The sequence below is a fragment of the Zingiber officinale genome, chromosome 5A, assembly GCF_018446385.1.
Source record: "Zingiber officinale cultivar Zhangliang chromosome 5A, Zo_v1.1, whole genome shotgun sequence".
Taxonomy (NCBI): Eukaryota; Viridiplantae; Streptophyta; class Magnoliopsida; order Zingiberales; family Zingiberaceae; genus Zingiber; species Zingiber officinale.
The window spans coordinates 85,680,452-85,697,952 of NC_055994.1; the positions used below are offsets into that span (position 1 = coordinate 85,680,452).

Below are 17,501 nucleotides of genomic sequence, written 5' to 3' on the forward strand. Positions count from 1 at the left end.
GCAAAAACATCAAGAAGAACAAGAATCATTTGAAATGACAAACAAACCTCTCAAATATTATGCAGCGCCATATACACATAGACTTCGGTTTAGCATCATAAGACCACCTATTGAAACTAATAATTTCGAGATTAAGCCTGCGATGATCACAATGATTCAACAAAATCAATTTGGAGGTGGACCTCATGAAGATCCGAACCAACATTTGGAAGTTTTCTATGAAATTTACAGCACAATAAAGATGAATGGAGTTCCAGTAGAAGCAGTAAGATTATTGTTATTTGGATTTTCTTTAAGAGATAGAACCAAACAATGGCTTAATTTCTTACCTACCAATAGTAGCATATCTTGGGAACAATGCGAGTAACAATTTTTTGATAAATTCTATCATCCCAACAAAACTGCCTATATGAGGAATTTAATAGCAAGTTTCAGACAATCAGATTTAGAATCATTATTTGAAGCATGAGATAGATTCAAAAACATGCTCAAGCAATACCCATATCACGGACTTGAGAAGTGGCTACTGCTACCCATTTTTTATAATGACATCAATTATCATACGAAGGTATCCCTTGACTCCGCAACTAGAGGGGCATTAATGAACAAAAGCTTAGATGAGACCGAAGATATCATAGAAAGTATAGCTCAAAACCATCATCAATGGGCTTCTAAAAGATGTGGAGGCTCTTTCTCTGGAAACCCTATCAAAGCATTAGGAAAGTTTGATGTGGATGCAATCACTTTAATGTCAGCAAAATTGGATGCTCTGACTAAAAAGCTTGAAAACATGGGAACTAATACGATCAATGTAATTGTATGTGTATATGAAACATGTGGAAGCACGGATCATGCTCAAGGTAAAGGTAATTGTCATTTGGGAGCCATCTCTGCACAAATTGATCAACTTGAGTAGTGTGACGCAATAGTGAGTTATAATCAGAGATAAAACGATTTGTATTCCAATACATACAACCATGAGTGGAAGAATTATCTAAATTTTTCTTATCAGAATAACCAAGATCAAGGACTATCCATGGGGGCAAGGCCAAGTTACCAACCTAGACAACAAAGCTATCAACAACAACCATCACAAGGTAATCAACTATCCATGATAGAAAAGTTGCTTGAGGAAGTTCTTGCTGAACAAAAAGAAATGAAGAATGAAATCAAGCAGTTTACTCAAAGAATGGATAACACTGATGTAACACCCACTTAGCTTTTAAGATAAATAAGAGAATGATGAATTTACCTTAGAAAAATATTAGTAGGATGTTGAACCAAAAAGAAATAAAAAGAAATAAAATAGGGAGTTGTCAAGGATTGAACCTTGAACCTCTCATGATGTAAATGATAGGAGTAATGGGTAATAACCAGTTGGGATAGGAATAATATATTGATAGCAAAGGAGGGAAACTCATGATAAGGGTGAGAGTAAAAGCTAGCCAAAAGAAAGCAAGAAAAGAGCAAGAGAAAGGCAACTTGCCTTCCTCCCTTCCTCTCTCTTTTCCCTCTCTTGCCGTGACCTTAAATGGAGAATTAAGGGGATTCATTGCCCCTTGTTTCATCATGAATGATGAGAGTAAATTAGAAAATAAAATAAATAAAAGAAAATAGAAAAAAAAAGGCTAAGGGAGAAGGAAAGCAAAAACCGATTTTGCTACCTCTTCCCCCTTAACATAAAAGAGAATATGTAAGGGAAAATTCTATTTTCTCACATTTTTCTCATTCTCTCCTCTCCCTCACCGAACCCTCAGTCCCCTCTCCTCCATCTTCGGCCCCAAGCCAAGGTTTTCTCCTAAGAAAGCCTAAGATACAAGGAGGACTTAGCAAGGGAATCAAGGGAAGGGAACTAGAAGAAGAGGCTACTTCTTCCATCACCACACCTTAGATCCACAAGCGAAAAGGATGTAAGCTTCCCCTCACCTATGGTACAAGGCGTTTTATGTGCTTTTCAGATTTTATGAGGATTAGAAAACCTAGAATAGAATTTAAGAAAAATTCGGCCAAAGAGGAGTTTTCAAATCTAGGAAGGTTTCGGCCATGAGGAAAAATAAAAGAAAAAGAAAAGAAACCTAGGAAGCCTAAGACACAATTCACATGTATGTTTATTATGCTTGTCTTTATACATGCTATGAAACTTGTATGACTTCCTATGCTTTTAGGCTATTTGAAGCAAAGTTAAACACTGATGAGTCTCGGCCAAGTAGGGTTTAAATGACCTAGAGGCCTTAGAATTGAAACCAATTGTGTTAAAAATGCTTCTTATGGAAATATGATAATATGTTGATTGAGTCACATGCTTGTATAATTTTTCCATGACTTAAATGGACCATTGTATGTTTCGGCCATGAAGGGATAGATGCCCTAGAAACCCTAGAACAAAAATTAAATATGCTCATGTCACTCTACATGAAATATGATAAGTAGTGATAAGTAGAAAGCCAAAGTTCTCATGCTATATGTTGTTTAATGACCTAAATGAGGCTAGGGTAAGTTTCGGCCATACCCATTGTATGATGCCTTAATATGGATTTATACATGATGTTAGTTCAAGTTCACATGCTTGTATGCTTGCTTTTAGCCCTAATGAATACTTGTTAAATTTCGGCCATGACATATGATAAGGGCTTGAAGAACTTAGGAACTAGCTCAAATATGCTTACTATGTTACTTGGAAAAAAATGCTATAAATATGGTTTAAGGTTTCCATGCTTTCATGACATTTGGGACATTGTTTCACACCTGATAGGGTTCGGCCACATGGAGTTTAGGGACTTGGAGAACTTAGAAACCAAGTTAATCATGCTTACAATGCTTCCTATGAAATTGATGTGATGATAATTTAGGTTCCACATGCTTGGAGGTTGTTTTTACCTAAATTGAGATCTAAGGGGGTTCGGCCATGATAAGAACCCAAGGGATTAGGAAGCTTAGAACCCAAGCTAATTATGTTACCATATTTCTTATGATAGTATAATCACATGATACACCCTTATGCTTAAACATGTATGCTTGTGATTTATACTTTCCATGATATGATATGTGCTTAGAAATATGCATGCTTTGATGATATGCTATGTGTTTAAAATATGCATGCTTTCATGATATGCTATGTGGATAGAAATATGCATGCTTGGATGATATGCTATGTGCTTAAAATATGCATGCTTTCATGATATGATATGTGCTTAGAAATATGCATGCTTTGATGATATGCTATGTGCTTAAAATATGCATGCTTTCATGATATGCTATGTGGATAGAAATATGCATGCTTTGATGATATGCTATGTGCTTAAAATATGCATGCTTTCATGATATGCTATGTGGATAGAAATATGCATGCTTTGATGATATGCTATGTGCTTAAAATATGCATGCTTTCATGATATGCTAGGTGGATAGAAATATGCATGCTTGGATGATATGCTATGTGCTTAAAATATGCATACTTGGATGATATGCTATGTGCTTAAAATATGCATGCTTTCATGATATGCTATGTGGATAGAAATATGCATGCTTTGATGATATGCTATGTGCCTAAAATATGCATGCTCTCATGATATGCTATGTGGTGAAAATATGCATGCTTTTATGACATGATGTATGCCTAAGTGATGCATACTTTTTATGACATGATGTATGCTTAAGTGATGCATACTTTTTATGACATGATGTATGCCTAAGTGATGCATACTATTTATGATATGATGTATGCCTAAGTGATGCATACTTTTATGACATAACGTATGCCTAAGTGATGCATACTTCTATGATATGCTATGTGACTAAATGATGCATTTTTATACATGCTACTTTACTTTGTAAGGCTTGTACCAAGGGTGGGCTCCTAATCAGTACCTAGGCCTTTGGCTGTGTGATCCAGGCTAGTAAAAACAAAGGGATGGGCTCCTTAGTACGCCCCTAGGTCTATGGTTGTGTGATCCTGACCTAGTTCCTAGTATGATTCAAGACTTGCTACCTTGGATATACTTAGGAAGCGCGCTTATCTACGTGATTTATCTATGTGTGGTACAAGCCGGGGCCCTGATTATGTTGATATTATGTTCAAGTATATATGTAAGAAGAAATGGTTTTAAAGATCATGAGACATACACATGTTTTTCGGATACATGTTTTCAAAATCATATTGCATATACCTTATGATCATGTTGTGATGATGCTATGATTTATGATATGCCATGATTAGATACGATTATGTTATGTTTCATGCTATGCTTTAAGAGCTTGATATGCCATGCCACCTTATGATGATACTATGATATGCCATGATTAGATATGATTATGTTATGTTTCATGCTATGCTTTAAGAGATGATATGCCATGACTAGTTATGATTTTGTTATGTTGCATGATATGCTTAGAGAGTATGATATGTTATGCCATGACTAGTTGAGATCATGTTATGTTGAGACATTCTTTGATCATGTGATGATTTTCGGTTTTAGTGAGTAGGAAAGGAACTTACTGAGCCATGAATGCTCATAGCTTACTTTCCTTGTACCACAGATAAAGGAAAAAGCTGGATGAGTTAAAGGAGCAGCAGGAGAGGCAAGGAGATGTGTGTGGCAGTGGCTAGGCAACCAAATAAGAACCTGCTTTAAAAACTTTTAAAGAACTATGCTTTGGTATTCATGAATTGTAGTACCGTATGTGTGACTTGATGTTATGTTTCTACTGATTTTTATATCATGTTATTGATGCCATGATAGTGTAGTTCAGATTTGATGAAAAGAAAAACAAAAGAAAAGTTTTTATTAAACTAAGAAAATTATTTTAAGTCTTCCGCTGTTTTAAAAAGAAAAAATTTGTACATGGAGTATCGTAGCCCCGTCCCTTAGGGTTAGTAGGGAGGGCGGGCGTTACAACTGAAAGGCACCAAATGATGCAAGATGGTCAGATTGTCTAGATAGCTTCATCTTTTTCAAGAACATCAAGAGCATTCCCAAGCAAACCTTATGTAAATCCAGTGGACGGACCTTGGGATATTCCCAAGTGACTACTCTAAAAGGGATTGACATTCAAGATGAATCCTCTCCTCCCACACCTAACCCAATTCAGATCCAAGAAGATGAGGAGATTACTAAGTAGGTTGAAGTAACTCTTCTACTTCCCCTACAATGTGATATGCGTAGATTATATACACTTGTTTAGCATGTTTTGACGCACATTCACATATTTTACGTATTCTTTGTCTATACACTTTTATACTCTTTGCCTTACTTTCAGCATAAATACTTTTCTTTGTTCGGAGATCTACTCTTGTGTATTTTCTATCTTCAGGAGCCAAATTTGGAGAATAAATGATGTTCATGGTTGATCCAACCAACAAGCAAAGGAAGACAACACTGGCCATGTGAGCCACACGGCCATGCCAAAGGAGCAGGGAGGAAAATGACCTTGGCCGTGTGGAGCAGGCAGACCTTGTAACTTCAGCAGAGGAGGAGCTTAACATGGCCGTGTGGAGCAGGCAGGCTGTGTAGCTTCAGTAGAGGAGGTGCTTGACTTCCACATGACCATGTCATCCCAGTAGCACAAGGTCGTGTAGATCTACACGGCCCAAACAACATCTCCACATGGCCGTGTAACATTGTTGGTGCAATATTCCCAAGGTCAAGGTTGACTTGGTTGACTAAGCTTGAGAAGGCTTAAGCTTGAGTCTTGATGTTTGGATTTCGATGTTTGACAATACATTGATAATACGTGGAGATTACAGGTGTAATCGTTCATTTGGGGAGATTGTTCGTACAATTCTCCTCTAGTCAAAATTGACCAGTTAGATGTTGAAGAAGAGTCAAGTAGGTCAAGACTGACTAGATACTTGACTGAGAAATCCTGGTGAGTGAAGCTAGGCAGTTGGAAAATCCTGGTGAGTAAAGCCAGGTGAAAAGACCTAGTGAGTGAAGCTAAGCAGTATGAAAACCCTAGTGAGTGAAGCTAGGTGAAAGTCCTGGTGAGTGAAGTCAGGCAGATGGGAAATCCTAGTGAGTGAAGTTAGGAAGAAGGAAAGTCCTGGTGAGTAAAGCCAGGCACGTGGAAATCTAGGTGGGTCAAGGTTGACCGGACACCTGGTATTGAGAAGTCTAAGTAGGTCAAATGTTTGATCGGATACTTGGCACGAGGAGAAAAGTCCAAGTGGGTCAAAGGGATTGACCGGACACTTGGTGAGGAAGCCCTAGCAGGTCGAGGGTGATCGGATACTAGGCATGATGTCCCAACAGGTCATGGTTGACCAGATGTTGGGTTTTAGGGGCTTGGAACTTGATTAGGGCAAATCAAGTTGGCTCAATCGATCAACCGATCGATTGACTCATTCCCAATCGATCGGTTGATCGATTGGGTGAGGTGCCGCGACAAAATCATCACCCAATCGATCGGTGGATCGATTGGGGAGAATCGGCGCAAGCACAAAAAGCCTCCCAATCGATCACCCGATCGATTGGGAGCCTCCAATCGATCGGGCGATCGATTGAGAGGCAGGAAATCAGTGATAGCTTTGAATCGATCTGTTGATCGATTCAGGAGATTTTCAGAGAGCACAGAGGTGCTCTGGATCGATCGATCGATCGATCCAAAGCCTCCCCAATCGATTGGGAGCAATCCAATCGATTGGGATCCAACCGTTGTCGCTGGATAAAGTCGTTGCGAGTGTTTGCTTTAGCAGATCTTCACGCAATTCTTCTCGGACACACAGCAATTTCTCCATAGAGCTCACCACCAGATCTTGAAGCTTCTTGGAGCAAGGTGTTCTTGCATTTCCAAGGTCAAGAGGCATTCCAAACAAGAAGGGAAAAGAAAGCTAGGGTTTTATGATGTAAAATCTTGTAAGATTTACTTGTATTTGCTTCTTCTTTTCTTCTTGTTGTGTGTGAGTCCTGTACAGGCTTCTCCGTCTTTGGTAGTTACCGTAAAGGAGTATTTTCATAGTGGAGAGTGTGTGTCGTGTGTGGATCCTTGGATTAGTCACCTCTTCTTGAGGTGGATACCAAGTAAATCCTTCATGATAGCATTGTATTTGTGTTTCTTGTATATTCCGCTGCATATCATCACCAAGAAACAAGCGACGACAAAATGACAAGTGCACGACGAGCTATTCAACCCCCCTCTAGCACATTTCGACCTTAACAAGTGGTATCAGAGCGAGTTCGCTCTTCATCGGAATCATTGCCGGAAGGGGCAATAAGGCTAGAGGGTGAAGAAGTTGAAGAAAATTCAAAAGTTGAAGACTTCATTAAAAGGCTCAACTTCAAGATGGACTGGGATTCGACACGAGGGTGCCTCTGTTGGTTGCTACTCGGAAAACCTAGAGGTTCCACTGTACAAAAATTTTGTACAAAGGTCTGAACCTTTTCCTAGCTACCATGTGTTCTTTTAAATTAAATTTTGGATCGCCTGCGGAACTTAACACGTTTGATCCAAAACTTAATCTATTTGTTCTTTTAGGTTTTGACTTGGATCTCCTGCGGAACTTAACACGTTTGATCCAAATCACCTAAGTTATTAATTCCATTAAATATTAACTTCCAAAATTGGTTCCCAGTACTGACGTGGCGAGGCACATGACCTTCTTGGATATGGGAGCAACCACCACTGACTAAACAAAACCTTTTAAGGAAAGCTAATATTTAATTTCCTAAAATAACTTTAGGTCAATCGAAAAGAACAATCAAATCACAAGGAAAAGAAAAACAAAAGAACACTATATCGAAAACAAATTCGAAACACTAGAATCGTATGCCTCTTGTATTTAGTATTATTTCCAAAAATAACTAGTATGATGCGGAAAGAAAAATTACTAGTTATACCTTTTAGAAAGACCTCTTGATCTTCTACCATATTCCTCTTCTAACCTCGGACGTTGTGTGGGCAACGATCTTCCGAGATGAGAATCACCCAGGCACCTTCTTTTTCTTCCTTCAAGTTTCGGCCAAGCACAAGAACTTCCAAAGGATGAAGAATTTTCCACCAACCAAGCTCCAAGGGATGCATGCTTTCTCTCCTTCTTCTCCTTCCTTGATTCGGCCACATCCTCCAAGCTCCAAGAGATGATAGATTTCGGCCACAACAAGAGGAGAGAAGAGAAAGGGAAGGGCTGGCCACCACACCAAGGAAAAGAGGGAGAAAAATAGAATAGAGTCCTTAGCCTTGAAGCCTCCTCTACCCCCTCTTTTATAATCCTTGGTCTTGGCAAATAAGGAAAATTTAATAAAAACTTCCTTAATTCTTTTGCCATTGAAAAGGAAAATTTATTTAATTAAAATAATTTTCTCTTTTCAAATTACAATGGCCGGCCACAACAAATAAAATCTCCAAGCAAATAAAATTTTAAACACCAATTAAAACTTCATTATTTGCTTCCGGAAATTTATAAAAATTTCTCTAATAATTTGTATCCCTTCATGATTGGTTTATAAAAAGGAAATTTAATAAATTAAAATCTTTCTTTTAAACATGTGGATAAAAAGAAAGTTATCTCTATAAATTAAAATCTCTTTTAATCTACAAATAAGGAAAGATATCAAATCTTTTCTTAATCTTTTGTAGAAGAGAATATTTAATTTTAAACTCTCTTTTAAATCATGAACATGATTAAAAAGGAAAGTTTTCTTAAAATTTAAAATCCTCCTTTAATCAATAAATAAGGAAAGATTTCAAATTTTAAACTCTCTTTTAAACATGTAGATGATTTACAAATAAGGAAAGTTTTTACCAAAAATTAAAACCATCCTTTTAAACTACAAATAAGGAAAGAGATTAATCTCTTCTCTTAATTTTTTGTAGAAAGCTATAAAAGGAAATTTTTAATTTTTAAACTCTCTTTTAAAATCATGATATCCGCATAAGAAATAATTTTAATAAAAATCCTTTTTAATATTCTAGTGGTCGGCCACCTAAGCTTGGGACCCAAGCTTTGGCCGGCCACCTACATGGCTCATCCACTTGGTCTTGGCCGGCCCTAGCTTGGGTTCCAAGCTAGCTTGGCCGGCCCCATTGGATGGGTAAGAAGATGGGTATGTGGTGGGTATAAATCTCTATATACAAGAGGCTACGATAGGGACCGAGAGGAGGAATTGATTTTGGTCGCCCGATGAAATTAAGCATCCCGTGTTCGCCCCGAACACACAACTTAATTTCATCAATAATAATTCATTCCACTAAAGAACTATTATTGAACTACCGCACCAATCCCAAATTACATTTTGGGCTCCTTCTTATTATGAGTGTGTCAGTCTCCTTGTGTTTAAGATAACAAATGTCCACTTAATTAACTAAGTTACTGACAACTCACTTAATTAATATCTAGCTCCAAGAGTAGTACCACTCAACTTCATCGTCATGTCGGACTAAGTCCACCTGCAGGGTTTAACATGACAATCCTTATGAGCTCCTCTTGGGGACATTCTCAACCTAGATTACTAGGACACGGTTTCCTTCTATAATCAACAACACACACTATAAATGATATCATTTCCCAACTTATCGGGCTTATTGATTTATCGAACTAAATCTCACCCATTGATAAATTAAAGAAATAAATATCAAATATATGTGCTTGTTATTATATTAGGATTAAGAGCACACACTTCCATAATAACTGAGGTCTTTGTTTCTTTATAAAGTCAGTATAAAAGAAACGACCTTTAATGGTCCTACTCAATACACTCTTAGTGTACTAGTGCAATTATATAGTTAAGATAAACTAACACCTAATTACACTACGACCTTCCAATGGTTTGTTCCTTTCCATCATGGTCGTGAGCTACTGTTTATAATTTATAAGGTACTGATAACATGATCTTCTGTGTGTGACACCACACACCATGTTATCTACAATATAAATTAATTGAACAACTACATTTATCACAAATGTAGACATTTGACCAATGTGATTCTTATTTCTAGATAAATGTTTTAGACCAAAAGCTAGGCTTTTAGTATACATCCTAACAGCCTCCACCATTCACTATGATGAGCTTCGATTCTTGGAAATCAAGAATCGAAAATTTCTTGATGATGGAGATAGAACAATGGTTTGCTCTAATGGAAGGCTTCAAAGATCCAAGAAATTCAAAAGGCAAGATCCTCAAGAAGAGCAAATGGAGCCAAGAGAAAATTCAACGAAGTGAGGCAAATGACAAAGTGACCAAGCTATTAGTCAATTTATTGCCAAGCAATATTTTGGCTCAAATTGGAGAATTCGAGGATGCCAAGGAGCTTTAGAGTAAATTGACAAAGATTCATTAGATCCCCTCCACTGTACCAAATCAAGAAGAATTCAAAGAGGGAGACTCAGTGGATCAAGAACAAGAGCAAGAGGACTCCGAAGTTGAGAGATGCTCAACTTCTAAAGAGGAAGTCCAAGAAGCCTCATCTTCAAAGGAGTGCAATGAAAAGAGCAAGGAAGGAGAATATTCCTTGTTCCATGTACAAGATGAAGATGAAGAAGCCTCCACCTCTAGGATTGAGGGGGAGAGACCTTCATTGATACCGGATCAAGAAAAAGGAGAAGCTTCTACATCCAGGTCAAATGGAGAAGAAGATGATGTATCCTCCAAAAATCAAAAGACGTCAAATGGAGGATCAAGTGTCATCCATACACATGAAATAAAAATCATATTATATGTTTTGAGTGTAGGGAACATGGGCACTACAAGAGTAAGTGCTCTAAATTGGCCAAGAAGAAGGGCCAAGTGGCACCAAAGGGCAAGGAGAAGCCAAAGGAGACCGCCCCCACAACAAAGAAGAGAAAGGAGCACATTGTGTGCTTTTTGTGCAATCAAAAAGGACATTATAGGAGCTAATATCCAAAGGGGAGGAAGGCGGTCAAAGTCAAGAGAGGAAGCACAAGTCAAGGGGGAGCTTCCAAGGTAAAACCCAAGGTATCATTTATTGAACCTATTCCCTTGAATTATGGTAAAAAGCATGCTAATTTTAGTTTATATCATTTTAATGCTATTTACCATAAAAATAGGAAGCATGATAGAATTAAGGAGAATTATGTAGCCTATCATGTAAAAACCACTCAACCTAAGGTTAGAAGGGTAGAAAATAATTTAGGCAATAACTCTAAGGATTCTAGATATTTGCCTAAGAAAAATAAAAATCAAGGTGTTAGTGAAAAATCTAAGGTTGAGGTATTATGGAGAGAAAATCAAGTTTTGAGGTCAAGACTTGATAAATTAGAGAGGACCCTTAAAAGAATCAAAAATGAAACACAAGGGTCCAAGAATCAAAACCTAGGTTTAGAGAAACAAGAGTCATCCTATGGTCATAGAGGTTTGGGTTACAAACCAAAGGCTAAGAAGGATGTAACTTCTTATCATAGGGTTCCATATAGCTATAGAATCAACTCTAGGTCTAGTGGTCAAGTAAAAAATACTAGAAAAGTTATCCCTAAGAGTATTTTTGCGAAAAATGTGACTAACACTTCAAAGAAGTCTAAGAAAATCACTAAGAAGGTCACAATGGAAGCAATCCCTAGAGTTGACCTAGAAAAGGTGACCAAGGCTTCTAAGAAGCCTAACAAGGTTATTAGGAAGGTATCTAGGGAAGTTATCCCTAGTGAGTACCTAGAGCATCCAAGGAGTACCAATAGGTTTTAGGTTCCTAGGAGCATTTTCTCTACCCCTTAGATGGGTTAAAGAGTGTCAACTCTAATTGGAAAGGTAGTTAACCCTATTTTGATGAAGTTGACACTCGGAGAGCATTTTCAAGGTTATTATTAACCTTTGAAAATGAAGTGAATTTTTGTTTACTCTTTGGAAGAGTAAAATGTGTCAAAACTTGCGGATTTGGATTTTATTTTAAATTGGCACAAATTGGAAAAACATAAGAAATATCAAGTTGGGGTTTTGGTATTTTCTTAGGGATTTAAAGGTAAATCTAAGCCTTAATTTAAAATTATGACTCTTTGAAAGAGTAAAACATGCCAAACATTGAGAAATATACTTAATTTTAATTGGCACAATTTAATCATGGGTTAAAGAAATGCCAATTTGGATTTTGGCATTTTCATGAGTAGATAAGGGGCAATCTAGGTTAATCTTAGGTTTAGCTAAGGATTTAAGGACACTTAGATAGAAAATCTAGGTACTTTATTTAAGATAAACTACCATGCTTTATTTGCTCATCATATGCCATGACATCATTTTTGCATTCATGCTTTATTATGAAAAACACAAAAATACCATATCATGTCATACATACATCATGTAGTTATAGCAACTTTTCTTTTGAAAAATCATTTATTTCTTGATGTATGCCATAACACATCATGCATCACTTTTAATCCCTTGCAATTAAGGACTAATGACATTTATTAACAAGTAACATCCTTGGTGGATGTTCAAAATTCTTAAAATACCTAGATAGAAATGCATGGTCCCTAGTTTAGGGCAAAACCAAACTTTATATCTCACAAAGACTTATAAGGTGATTTATATGTATTTTTAGTGCACATTAGATACAAGTGAGATGTTAGGATGATGAACAAAACTCAAGATGTTGATTTAGTGCATCTAGTTGAGTTTTAGGTTTATCAAAACACATAGTTATGTGTTTTTCAATCATTGGGAAAGCTAATGTACAAGTCATGTGCATTGAGCCCAAAGAACATGGTTAGATATTGGTTTTGAAAATGATTTCAAATATACTTTGGAAAACCTTGGTGAATACTATCTTTTGATAGTAATCATCATTGAAAAGTTAAACACAAACTTGAAGAAAACACTAAAGTTTTTACAAGTTTTCAAGTTTCTGTCAATCTTTAAAAATAGAAAGTATTTTCATAGAAAACTATTTTTCTTTGAGAGTGTATACCCTAAGTAATGTCTACACGAATTTTCACTATTTTTAGAATTTTGTAGAATCTTTTGGGAGTTTCTGAAGTTTGCTAAAATCAATTTTCAGAAATGTCAAGCATTCAATCGATCACCTGATCAATTGAAGTGCCTCAATAGATCGGGTGATCGATTGAGAAGGTGTTTTACGCGAACAGAAACGCAGTGGATCGATCCACACTGTATGAATCGATCCATTGATCGATTGACATAGTGGTTTTGGCTGAGAAAGCTTGTTTTCAGCTGTTTAAACCCTTTTTCATCCATGTAACCATTCCTAACCCCTTGAAACATATTTGTTTATATTTAGGGGGAGTTTTCATGATGAAAATAAGATTGGATTTGTTAAGGAAGACTAAGTAGAAGTTTAGGTTGAGGTTTGGGTTCATTATTGAATTTTTGAACCTCAAACTTCTAAATTTTGAGTTTCCTAAAGATTTAGGGATTCCAAGTCATTGTTGATGCAATAATAGAAGTTACGTGCATGTATTTAGGGGGGGTTACTCTTTAAGGACATGGAATTTATTTTTCGACACCATTGAAGGTGGTTAAACCTTCGTTTAGAAAGATAATTGCTCAAGGTTGAGCATTGAAAAATAATGGAGAGTGGATATCTTCATTGAGGAGTTATGGATGCTCTAGGATGAGCATCATAACATGGAGTACTGCTCCAGGGTGAGCAGTTAATACAGTGAAGGGTATGAGACCTTCATTGTTGGATTGAATAATGCTCAAGGGTGAGCGTTGAAGATAATGAAGGGTATGAGACTTTCATTATAGTGTTGTGAACAACGAGTGAAGTTGTGGACAACGGTGAGTAACTCTTCAGGGGGAGAGTTCTTTTTGATGTGTACCAATAGGGGAAGAATGTAGGGTTTAAGTTAGACCTTCATTACCTAAAGAGGGAGTTTGCCCTCTAGGAAAGGGGGAGAATGAAGGAAACCCTCATTCATGCCTTGGCATGAAGGAAGTTGAGGCTATAGAATTAGCCTAACTTAAAGGTATTGTCAAATATCAAAAAGGGGGAGATTGTTGGTGCAATATTCCCAAGGTCAAGGTTGACCTGGTTGACTAAGTTTGAGAAGGCTCAAGCTTGCGTCTTAATATTTGTGTTTCAATGTTTGACAATACATTAACAATACATTGATAATATGTGGAGATTGTAGGTGCAATCATTCATTTGGGGAGATTGTTGGTACAATTCTCCTCTGGTCAAGATTGACCAATTAGATGTTGAAGAAGAGTCAAGTAGGTCAAGACTGACTGGATACTTGACTGAGAAATCCTGGTGAGTGAAGCCAGGTGAAAGACTTAGTAAGTGAAGCTAGGCAGAGGAGAAGTCCTAGTGAGTGAAGTCAGGCAGTTGGAAAATCCTAGTGAGTAAAGCCAGGTGAAAAGACCTAGTGAGTGAAGCTAGGTAGTATGAAAACCTTAGTGAGTGAAGCTAGGTGAAAGTCCTGGTATGTGAAGCCAGGCAGATGAGAAATCCTAGTGAGTGAAGTTAGGAAGAAGGGAAGTCCTGGTGAGTAAAGCCAGGCATGTGGAAATCCAGGTGGGTCAAGGTTGACCGGACACCTGGTATTGAGAAGTCCAAGTAGATCAAAGGTTTGACCTGATACTTGACACGAGGAGAAAAGTCCAAGTGGGTCAAAGGAATTGACCGAACACTTGGTGAGGAAGTCCTAGCAAGTCGAGGGTGACCGGATGCTAGGCATGATGTCCCAAGAGGTCATGGTTGACCAGATGTTGGGTTTTAGGGGCTTGGAACTTGATTAGGGCAAATCAAGTTGGCTCAATCGATCAACTGATCGATTGACTCATGCCCAATCGATCGGTTGATCGATTGGGTGAGATGTCACGATAAAATCATCTCCCAATCGATCGGTGGATCGATTAGGGAGAATCGACGCGAGCACAGAAAGCCTCCCAATCGATCACCTGATCGATTGGGAGCCTCCAATCGATCGGGCGATCAATTGAGAGGCAGGAAATCGCGCGATAGCTTTGAGTCAATCCGTTGATCAATTCATGCTATTTCTAGAGAGCACATAGGCGCTTTGGATCAATCGCCCGATCGATCCAAAGTCTCCCCAATCGATTAGGAGCAATCTAATCGATTGGGATCCGACCGTTGGCGTTGGATAAAGCCATTACGAGCGTTTTCTTCAGCAGATCTTCACCCGATTCTTCTCGAACACACAGCGATTTCTCCACAGAGCTCACCGCCAGATCTTGAAGCTTCTTGAAGCAAGGTGTTCTTGCATTTCCAAGGTCATGAGGCATTCCAAACAAGAAGGGAAAAGAAAGCTAGGGGTTTATGCTGTAAAATCTTGTAAGATTTACTTGTATTTGCCTCTTCTTTTCTTCTTGTTGTGCGTGAGTCCTGTACATGCTTCTCCGCCTTTGGTAATTACTGTAAAGGAGTGTTTTCATAGTGGAGAGTGCGTGTCGTGTGTGGATCCTTGGAATAGTCACCTCTTCTTGAGGTGGATACCAAGTAGATCCTTCGTGTTAGCGTTGTATTTGTGTTTCTTATATTTTTCGCTGCATATCATCACCAAGAAACAAGCAACGACAAGACGACAAGTGCATGACGAGCTATTCACCACCCTCTAGTACATTTCGACCCTAACAAACATTTCTAGAGAAGAGGCAAGCTCGGGCCGTGTGTGCCACACGACCATGCAAGGTATCTAGAGGCCAAGAATTGCCAGGATGTGTGTCACACACAACCGTGTGAGTCAGCCAGTGGCAGAGTAGTACACGACCGTGTGACCTTGGCCGAGAGCAAAGCAGTTAGGGCCGTGTGTGCCACACGGTCGTGGCACGGGCCGTGTGGTGCTTTTGCCATGCTCTATATAAAGGGGTTTCTTCCCCTTTCAAAGGGAGGAGGCTCTCCCTTTTGGGGAGATCAAGTTTGGGGCCAACCTTCACCTTCTACAGCCTTGATCCAGCATTCCAAAGCCATTTCCATCTCTGATTCAACTCCAGAAGCTAGGGATTGGTTCTGAAGATCACTCTTCGTCACTAGATAAGTATTTCTAATCTCTTCTCTTGATTGAGATTGAAATATTTGTAATCTCTTTGTCTTCGGATCTCTATCTTTATATTATGGAGTAGATTCATTGTTCTAGGACTAAGAGAGTATTTGTGGTATGATTTGATGTAAGAATCTCATAGATATGTCAATTTCCTATCTCAATGATGTTGTTATGTTTTGTATCTATTTGATCTTGTATGGATTGTTGTGTTTGGATTTATACCATGCTTGATTGGATATTTGTGATACTGGTGGATCTTGTAGAGGGATCCCCTAGATTGTATGGCCGAGGGGCGCTAGTGACAAGTTGCCTCGCTAATGGACATCTAGGGTATCACCTTGAAAGGTGAAGCTAGTCTCTATGAGGTAGTTGAGTGCATTTATCCCCTCTGCTTTTATGTGGATTGAATGGTGATGTGTTTCTATGTTGTATGACCGAGGGTCGTTGGTGACAGACTGCCCCACTAATGGACTTCATAGGGATCATAACTATTAAATTACTAGAGATATAGATAAAAGTTCCTTGTCGGTTGACTTTTGCAGGAGACAACCGGCAACTTCCTGCAGATGCATGGCAATTAACGATAAGAATTAGTAGATCACCTTACATTGATAAATATCACAATGAAACTGAACTCCTAGACCTCTCATAAAATACAAGTTCTTACATTTTCTTTTCTATTTCTATTTCTAGTTGCTACTTAGTACATTCGCTTCCTTTGTCGATTGTTTAGCTAATTCATTGTGAGACATCTCTAGTGCTTATAATCAGTCTCTGTGGATTCAATATATTTTTATTACTAACGATGAAATAGTACACTTGCAGTTGCGTAACACCCTACAAAGTCAAACAATCCCTTTTCCACAAAGATTAATCAGGACATAAAAAGATGAAGAATTTAGTAAATTTCTTGAAAATATCAAGGGAGATATGTATTGAAGTTCCTCTGATTGACACTCTTTAAAAAATACCAAAGTTTGCCAAATTCTTGAAGGATATCATGTCCAACAGAAGAAAGAAAGGAGAGTTTGAGATCGTAGCATTAACAAAAGAATGCAGCACTCTATTTGTGGCAACCACTTCCCCAAAGCTTCAAGACCCTGGATGTTTCTCTATTTCTTGCACAATAGGAACTGAATTCATAGAAAAAACATTTTGTGATTAGGGGCAAGTGTTAGTCTCATCTCATATTCAGTCTGTAATAAGCTAGGGCTCAAAAACTTTAAACTTACTACTATGACACTTCAATTAACTGATCATTCATACAAGTACCAAATGGGTATCATCGAGGATGTGCAGGTAGAGGTGGGTGGTTGTATAGTACCCACAAATTTTATTGTTTTGGACATGGAAGAGGATCCAAAGATCCCAATTATTTTGGAAAGACCTTTCCTTGTGACCGTCGGAGCCATAATTGATGTGAAGAATCATAGACTATCTCTGGCTATTAGTAAGGAAAAGTTAGAATTTGATTTATCTAAATTCTCTAACGATATCTCTTCTTATTTGGTAAGCATTTGCAGTGGGGAGGATGAATATAAAATTGAGGAATGGAACTTTCATCCTCATAGAAGGCCATCGGATGAAACACATG

The 17,501-nt window shown here is 38.0% G+C and overlaps 1 non-coding gene across 1 annotated transcript; it reads right to left on the minus strand.

The window, feature by feature from the left end:
* Positions 1 to 406: 406 nt before the first annotated feature.
* LOC121983630 lies at positions 407 to 513 on the minus strand. The gene has a single exon (XR_006112652.1). It is a non-coding gene; the product is annotated as a small nucleolar RNA R71 (small nucleolar RNA).
* Between the last annotated feature and the right edge of the window lie 16,988 nt (positions 514 to 17,501).